Here is an 8,901-nt window from a genome sequence, read left to right as displayed (position 1 = left end):
TCCTGCCTCAGCCCAGAGGCCCTGCTGAACCTGCTCCAGAAGAGTGAACCTTTGAACAGATTAAAAAAAAATGCTGTAGTTTATTCTTGATAATCCTTTGAACCTACTTGAAGCTAGGCACCTAGCCCCAATGTCAGCTTTAGCTGGGTAAGGAAAAGATAACATCATACTAATGCAAACTGTTGTTACAGCAGCTCTGTAAACTATTGATAGTGCAGTGCACTAAGATCATACAAAGATTAGATCTTGTCCTTGTGTCATGCCAAGGATGACACGTGCAAGTGACAATCTCATCAACATCTTGCCTGGTCTGGTATAAGAGATGCCAGATTTCAGACCATGAAAATCCAGTCCATAAGCACTTTATTTAACATTTTAACAAGCTTGGCCTCACTAGTTATAAGTTTCATAGCTGTACAAGTACATTACAAACTCATTTCCTGCAGTCAGTTCAGTCACTGTCCCCCAGGGTGAGCCTGTCAAACAGGTACTCTCCCATGCCATTGTCAGGGGCTCCCAGTCTCTTCAGGTTGGTGATGTCATGTCCCAGCTTCTTGATCATCTTCCCTTGCTCATCCAAGTAGTGCTTCTCCAGGAAGTCTCTCAGCTGGAACAAAAGGAACAAGAGAGGTATATATAAAAAAAAACAGGTGTTCAAGCAACTGGATTGTAGTCAGTGATGCCTGAAGTAGTTACAAAGAGCTTTAACCACTGGATCAAAGAACACCTGTTCTCCACACCCACCCAAGTGAATCGTAATTAGATGCAGGAATTCTGAGGCACTAAGACTTAGTCATTGCAATTTCCCTAAATTAGCAAGAACTCACATGAGGGTCCATGTTGCCAGAGGCAAGTTTGTGCAGATCCAGCAGACTCTGGTTCACATCCTTCTCCATCTGCAGAGCTCTCTGCATTGCCTCCAGACCATTGCCCCGGCTTCTGGAGAGAGAAGTATCTTCAAATACAAGACAACAACCATGGGGGATCCTGTCAAAGCAATGTCTGCAAGGTGGGAGGCAATACAGAGGGGCTAACAACAATTCGTGGCAATCATTACTGATTGCCCAGCTAATGGTGACTAGATCAAAGATTTGCCTACACCTGGAGAAGACAGGACTGTAAACAGAATGGACCATTGATTCTGGAACACTTTGTAAGCTGACTGTTCTCAAATCCAATCCCATTTCTTTCTGCTGTCAGTCATCACTAATGGAAAGGTACAAAAAAATAAAGTTACCTGGATGTCCTGCAGGAGGATTCAGCCTCCACGTTTATTCTGGAATGCCATCAGTTTCTCAGCATGTTCCTGTTCCTCGAAGAACTCAGCAAAGTGACGCAGGGCAACATCATCCTGGTCAAAGTAAGAGACCTACAAAGAGAATCAAGAATCAGTACCCTTTCGCCTCACTTATGTTAGAATAAAAGAGCAAATGCTAAAAAACAAAATAAGTGTACAATTCAAACCCCTTATCCTCATTAAGTGGAATTTGAAAAATGATACTACATTGACAACTAAATTTATCCTCAGGAAGGGGAAGTATTTCCAGAACAGAAGCTCCACTGTTATCCTGGAGATTTAGTCAGTTAACACAAGAGCCAAACAAAGATCATTATCCCTGTCCAACAATCCTTGCTGTGCACACTTTGGGAGTTTGGGCAACTCATTGATAAGGACTCCGCAGGGAAAAGCAGTTTATTTGTTTTTAAAAATTCACAGAACAAGGCATCACTGGCTAGACCAGTATTTGTTGCCCATCCCAATTGCTCAGAGGGCAGTTAAGAGCCAGCCACATTGCCATAAGTTTGGTGTCATATGTAGGCCAGACCAGGTAAACATAGCAGTTTCCTTCCCTAAAGGACATTAAGGAACAAGATGGTTTTGCTCAATCAATTGTTTCATGGTCATCATTTGATTCTTAATGCCAGATGACTTTAATTCCACTATCTGCCATGGTAGGATTCAAACTCAGGTCCCTGGAACATCACCTGGGCTTCTGGATTATAGTCCAGCAATAATACCACTAGGCCATGATCTACCTTGACAGAACAGGCCCTTTGGCCCACGATGTTGTGCTGAACTTTTACCCTAATACTAAGGTCTATCTAACCCTCCACCCCTACGTTATACTAGCATCCATATACCTATCTAATAGCTGCTTAAATGCCTCATGAGGCTGACTCCACTACCCTCTCTGGCAATGCATTTCATGCCCTGACCACTGAGTAAAGAACCTACCTCTGACGTCTCCCCTGTATCTACCTCCACTCACCTTAAAACTATGTCCCCTCGTAATAGCTACCTCTACCCTAGGAAAGAGTCTCTGGCTGTCCACTATCTATACCTCTGATATTTTGTACACCTCTATCAAGTCACCGCTCATCCTTTGTCTATCGAAAGAGAAAAGCCCTAGATCTCAGCCTTTCCTCGTAAGATCTTCCCTCCATTCCAGGCAACATCCTGGTAAATCTCCTCTGCACTTTTTCCAACGCTGCCACATCTTTCCTGTAATGAAGAAGTGACCAGAACTTGACAATACTCCAGATGTGGCCACACCAGGGTTTTGCATAGCTGCAGCATAACTTCACAGCTCTTGAACTCAGTCCCTGCTATTAATGAAAGCTAACACACCATATGCCTTCTTAACAGCTATTCACCTGGTTGGCAGCTTTCAGGGAACTGTGGACATGAACCCCAAGATCCCTCTACTCCACATTGACAAGAATCTTTCTGTTAACCCTGTATTCTGCTTTCAAGTTTGTCCTTCCAAACTGAAGGAACTCCCTCTCTTTTCAGGATTAAACTCCATCTGCCATTTCTCAGCCCAGCTCTGCATCCTATCAATGTCCCTTTTAACCTAAAACAGCTCCACACTGTCTACAACACAACCCACCTTCATATCAACCACAAACTACTAATCCATCCTTCCACTCCTTCATCCAAATAATTTACAAACATCACAAATAGAAGAGGACCCAGGACAGATCCTTATGGCACACCACTCGTAACTGAGCACCATGTTGAATATTTTCTGTCCACCACCACCATTTGTCTTCTAAGGGTCAGCTAATTCTGAATCCAATCTGCCACACTTCCCCCTATCCCATGTCTCCTTACCTTCTACATGAGCCTACCATGGGGAACCTTATCAAACACCTTACTTAAATCCATGTATACCACATCCACTGCTCTACCTTCATCCACATGTTTGGAAATCAAGGGACACAATTTCCTTGAACTGTGCTGCTTTAAGCAATTCTTTACTAGTCTTATACTAAAGACAGGAATAAAGATTGAATTAACAAGATTCTTGACGTTTCATTTTGGATTGTGCATAAATTTTACTAGAAGGTTACATTTCTAGTCAGCCAACCCAAGTAAAATTTACCATAAGCAGTTGACCAGGTTCATGTTCATGATCTGCAAACTCAGGGAAGAGAGAGAGTGGAGTTAAAGTTCATGGAAGATATTTTTCTAATCAAAATCTTGGTATTATTGTTTACCTGAGCCAGAAGTCCCAACTACTCCAGAGATGAGTAGTCTGCAACTAATTATAGATATCTATTGAGTTATTCTCCATGTTCAATATGGACAAAGCAACTGCTATAACAAGGCCCAGTCACATACCACACACTTCAGAACATTCACTGTGTAAAGATTTAGCCCCACACTAAGCCTCAACAACAAAAAGACAGTTTACTTAAAAGTTTGAGTTCAGAATACAGTCACAGGAACAGAAGCCTCACCATGGAGGGGTAAACATAGGAGGAATAGAGCTCCAGGTTGATCTGCTTGTTAACAGCATCCTCAGTCTTTGTGGTAGTTCTGAAGCACTTGGGAGGCTATCTTCACTATTCCTATTCACTATCACCTAGACAACTCTAGAACTGAGTCTTTCTCCCACAAGTTCCTGTATTTATACTCCTGGGAACACCCTGCACTAAAACAGGGAATAACATCACCAATGATGATTGACAATTCCTGACAGCCAATCAGGAATCATGCATCCAGTCATCAATTAATAAGGATATGACCAGAGCCAATCAGAGGTTTGTAATAGAAACAATTTGGGGGTCTTATTCTCAATGGTGTTACTGCTTTTGGATTCTTGTTTCAAATCTGAAGGTATTTCATTATTTAACATTCTTGTTTGAACTTAGTGATAAGCACTAAAATAAAATTAAGAACTGCAGATGCTGGAAATTTGAAAAAAAAACAGAAATTGCTGGAGAAACTCAGCAGATCTGGAAGCATCTGTGAAGAGTTAAACAGAGTTAACTTTTCAAGTCCAGTGACCCTTCATCAGAATAGAATATCTGACGAAGGTCACTGGACCCGAAACATTAACTCTGTTTCTCTCCTCACAGATGCTGCCAGACCTGCTGAGTTTCTCCAGCTATCTTTGTTCTTGTTGTTAGCGATAACGTGTTACTTTTGCTGAAGCAGCTTTTTATAACCTGGTCAAGTTTGGTATGATTGAGGAGCTGTGAAGCTGATAAAGCACACAAAACAAATTAAGTCGTTTTGTGGGAATTTGCAAAAACAGCCACTGGACAGAGAAATGGAAATGTGTGAATGAGAATCAGTGAATGTAACTGAATTCAGTGTCACCCACAAACTCAGATAACAAGGTGTGGAGCTGGATGAACACAGCAGGCCAAGCAGCATCAGAGGAGCAGGAAAGCTGACGTTTGGGGCCTAGACACTTCTTCAGAAATGGGGGTGGGGGAGGGGAAGGGGGTTCAGAAATAAATAGGGAGAGAGGCGGGGGAAAGATGGATAGAAGAGAAGATAGTGGAGAGGAGACAGACAGGTCAAAGAGGCGGGGATGGAGCCAGTAAAGGTGAGTGTAGGTGGGGAGTTAGGGAGGAGATAGGTCAGTCCAGGGAGGGCGGACAGTTTGTTGCTATGTTACTGCTGCTGTTTTGTTAAGTTAGTTTGAGACCATTTTGGTCCAGAGACAGAATGGTGGAAAGGGAACTTGATGCCAGCATTTGAGCCATTATGGTTGTAGAAAAAGTCACCCAAGTCCCAGTGAATTATTGGGGCACAGCTTCCCAGGGATACCTCACCCTGGCAAATTCGGACTGGGCTCTAAATCAGAGGAATTAGCAATAAACAAATTTAGAGCACAATGTTTCTGAACATTGCTTTCCTGTGGCAGGTGGTGACAGCAAAAGCTCCATTTCCCAAGCCAGATTAAAAATCAGCTTTGCTCAAATAAAGGTAACTGCGTAGTGAGCCTGGAAAAGCATGGCAATCACTGAAATGTTGAAGCCTCAGAATTTGGCTGTATTCTACAATAGCCATTGAGCACAGTTTGATCTGCTACCCACTGAACCACTACTGGAGCCATTATCACCCACAAGGTGTTTCTGTTGTAGAGAAAAGGGTGGGGTTTTACACAGAATTGTAAACAGACCTATCAGGGATACCCCCATTACTATTAATAAGTTGGATTCTGCTGACTGATACCCAGGCCTGGTCAATAAAAAGTAAATTTATAAGATTTTGGTCAGTCTTCTCATAAGAATGATTGTACATTGACAGTCAGTAGGGCCTTCTGTGAAGCTTCACTTATTTGGAAGTGATTTTAAATAGAATTTGGTATGTGACCCTGACACCAGAGTCAGTCCCTGTGCTGTTAACACGCAGTAGCACCAGTTGGTACTGTGATATGCACTGCAGAAACTCACCAAGGCTCCTTGCATAGGACCTTGCAAACCCATGACCACTTCCACTGAGAAGGAAGGCAGGCAACAGATAGAGGAACACCACTCCATGCAAGTTCCCATCCAAGCCACTTATCCAGAGTTGGAAATACTCTGGGCCGAAGTATGCCAATTCTTTCAAGATGATTGTGGAAATACCTCTAGAACATGGCCCAGTGGTTCAAGGCAGCAGCTCACCATGTCAAAGGCAACTCGGTCCAGGCAATTGTCTGGCTCAGACAGTGAAACCCACAGCCCAGTGGGGAAAGTGTTCCCATCAGCAAGAACAGAACCAAACAGGATCAAGCTACAGCACAGCAAGGATTAACCCGGAAAGGGAGGCAAGACACAGTCCAATATTGAGCAGTTTATTTACACATGGTACAGGACAATGAGCTGCTTCTACAAAAAAGGAGAAGTCTCTACAGGTCTCCCATTTAGACACATGGCAACAAGCTTGCTCCCTGCAGTCAGTTCAGTCACTGTCCCCCACGGTGAGCCTGTCAAACAGGTACTCTCCCATGCCATTCTCAGGGGCTCCCAGTCTCTTCAGGTTAGTGATGTGATCTCCCAGCTTCTTGATCATCTTCACTTGCTCATTCAAGTAGTGCCTCTCCAGGAAGTCACACAGCTGGAAAGGCAAGAGAGGGAGATTAAGTTTAGACAATAAGAGAAAGCCATAGTTTGCCTTGACAGGGAAAGTTTTAATCTTCCTTCAACTGGAGGAAGAACAGAATGTTGCTCCAGTTGTTCCTGCCAGAGAATTGCTATTCATGGACTGAATATACCAGCACTGGTATATTTACTTGTTGGAATTCAGCTGCCAAAGCAACTCAGATTCAAGCAAGACTTTTACTCAAAAAGGCAAAGCAAAAGCCATCAAATAGGCCCAAGGTGCCACCATCCAACTTCTCCAAAAGCCCACATCAGGAACTCACATGAGGGTCGGTGTTGCCAGAGGTGAGTTTGTGCAAATCCAGCAGACTCTGGTTCACATCTTTCTCCATCTACAGAGCTGTCTGCATTGCCTCCAGACCATTGCCCCACTCATCCTGCTCTGGCTTCTGGTGGGGGGGGCGGGTGTGGGTGGGAAGGGAAGAAAAATGTTTCAATAGAGATTGGACAAGAGTCTCTAAGAAAAACAGGCTGCATTACGCAAGGATGAACTCACATGCCAAAATGGTTAGTGCATTGGTTCAATGGGCCAAGACAACATTTTTGAGTCAAACATTTAATTTGACAAGTTTGAGTCAAGCTGGTTGGGGTACTAATTAAACCCAACCTTGATGTCCTGCAGGGAGACTCGGCCTCCACATTTATTCTGGAATGCCATCAGTTTCTCAGCATGTTCCCGTTCCTCATGGGACTCCTCCTTGAAGAACTCAGCAAAGTGACGCAGGGCAACATCATCCCGGTCAAAGAAAGAGAACTGTGGGGGAAAGAGCAACATTCAGTTTCAAATCTCAGTTGACAGTTAATTATTTCAGGAGATTCACTTTTGATACAAAGCTGATGTTACTGTCAAACCCCAATGGAGCTCACTGGTTTCATGAGCATGAAAGAACACCACTTTCAGATTGTGCTAGTAAATTCCATTGCCATTCAATATAACATTTGTGGCATACAATAAAATTTCCTAAGGCATGGTTTGGAGTACATCCTCAGGGTTTAAACCATGCACTCCTAGCCATTTGGGAAGCAGAATACTCAGCACCATTTCCAGGAACAGAAAGGTTCCCACCAACATCCAGGAGAACACCCAGCCTTCAGGTAACACAGACTGTTATCCCAGTCCTTCAGACACTACAGACCTTGCCCAATGGGAATGAATACATTGCAAACACCCTTAAACCCAGAAGTGTCAATTCTTCACTGAGGGGGGAGGTAGAGAGGACCTACCAACAGTAGCAGTTTGCATCACCAATGCAGGTGACCTTCCTTGCTCACACCATAACCTGGAAGAATGTTCTTTCAGTTGAACTGACAAGCAGCAGTTCAGCAATAGCTATCAACCTGCTTAGGAGGAGATGTTACCAAGCACCTCTAGGACAGTTGTCTATAACAGACTGTCTGGCTCAGAGATATGGATACTACCATGCACCAGGAGGACTGAGCAGGCAGTTGCAAATACTGCACCAGCTTTGGGAGGGGTGGGACATTAAACAGGACCTTCCTCTTCTAGAGGAAGGGGCACTACCACTATAAGACCACCTCCACAGCTGGTTTTGAGCTATTGTCTCATTAGCCCATTTAGAGATGGTACATACATCTCAAGCAGGTGGGACATAAACCTTCACCTTCTCAGAGATAGGAGCCAGCTTTTTGTATTACACAAGCTAAGAGCCTTCAGCCTATTGGCAAATTAGGCCAGTTGTTTAAAAAAAAAAATTATGTACCACCAGTAAGTCACCATTTTCCAGGCAGTTACTTTTCCATTTTCCAATCAGCTTGTCCAGAGAGGTTGTAGTGCTCACTTCAGGAACAGGAGCAGTTCAAGCCATGTCAAACATCAATTGTTATCAACTATTACAACACATTCCACTCACTCCAAAATGGAGACAACATTGGAATTGACAAAAATTCACTACAGGGTCTACCTTCTACCAGTAAGGAAAAAACAATTTAATTTCAGGCCACAACATAAACTAGCAAAAATCCAACTTCTTCAGAACACAAGGCTCACCATGGAGAGGTAAACATAGGAGGAATAGAGCTCCAGGTTGATCTGCTTGTTAACAGCATCCTCACAGTCCTTGTGGTAGTTCTGACACACTTGGGAGACCATCTTCACTATTCCTACTCACTATCACCTAGACAACTGTAGAACTGAGCCTCTCTACCACAAACTCTTGTATTTGTACTCCTGCAACATCCTGCACTCAAACAGGGAATGATGTCACCAATGATGATTGACAGTCCCTGATAGTCAATCAGGAATCTTCTATCAATGCAGGCATCAATGAAATAAAGAGAGGGCACTGTGGGAATAGCGCTGAGACCCAGAGCCAATCAGAGATTTGGTATACAGAGACGTTTGGGCAATGAATCTTGATTATGCAAGTGCTTTTGGAGTAATAGGTCCCCAACAGATCCCAAACTAGCTGGTTACTTATAGTTTGATATGTGGTGCAGTGGCAGTGTCCATACCCCTAGTTCTGAAGAATATCAAGTTCAGATCCCTCTAGCTGCTCA

At 43.5% G+C, this 8,901-nt stretch overlaps 1 long non-coding RNA gene and 1 pseudogene across 1 annotated transcript; both read right to left on the bottom strand.

The window, feature by feature from the left end:
• Positions 1-440: 440 nt before the first annotated feature.
• On the bottom strand, positions 441-3,873 carry LOC125487187. Its single transcript, XR_007265706.1, has 3 exons — positions 3,745-3,873; positions 1,238-1,369; positions 441-607 (listed from the first exon to the last, which is right to left on the bottom strand). It is a non-coding gene; the product is annotated as an uncharacterized LOC125487187 (long non-coding RNA).
• Positions 3,874-6,056: 2,183 nt separating this feature from the next.
• Positions 6,057-8,528, bottom strand: LOC109930386 (annotated as a pseudogene).
• Between the last annotated feature and the right edge of the window lie 373 nt (positions 8,529-8,901).

Source organism: Rhincodon typus, chromosome 37, assembly GCF_021869965.1.
Source record: "Rhincodon typus isolate 14 chromosome 37, sRhiTyp1.1, whole genome shotgun sequence".
In the NCBI taxonomy this organism is placed as follows: Eukaryota; Metazoa; Chordata; class Chondrichthyes; order Orectolobiformes; family Rhincodontidae; genus Rhincodon; species Rhincodon typus.
The sequence above is the reverse complement of the archived record's forward strand: the minus strand, read 5'-3'. Positions and strand labels throughout refer to the sequence as shown.